The sequence below is a fragment of the Penaeus monodon genome, chromosome 25 (genome assembly GCF_015228065.2).
Source record: "Penaeus monodon isolate SGIC_2016 chromosome 25, NSTDA_Pmon_1, whole genome shotgun sequence".
NCBI classification, from domain to species: Eukaryota; Metazoa; Arthropoda; class Malacostraca; order Decapoda; family Penaeidae; genus Penaeus; species Penaeus monodon.
In genome coordinates, this window is record NC_051410.1 from 10,670,256 (window position 1) to 10,670,546 (window position 291).

Below are 291 nucleotides of genomic sequence, written 5' to 3' on the forward strand. Positions count from 1 at the left end.
CGACTAGATTTGTTAATTTACATCAAACTCAACTCAGAGCCAATCAACAAAGCACTTGAGATACTTACAATGAAGCTTCTTATAATGTGTGATCACGATAATGCGTTTTGAAAAGACGTAACAGGATAGTGGCAAAAGTGAATGGAAAAAAAAAGTTTGTCTCAAGAGTGCTCATCATTCTAAACTGAATAAAACATGTAAAATCTCTTCTCAGAGAAATGACAGAAAGCCTAATCGATTTTTACATATATCTCAGTCCACTGCTACCGGCTATTGTCGACTATAGTATTC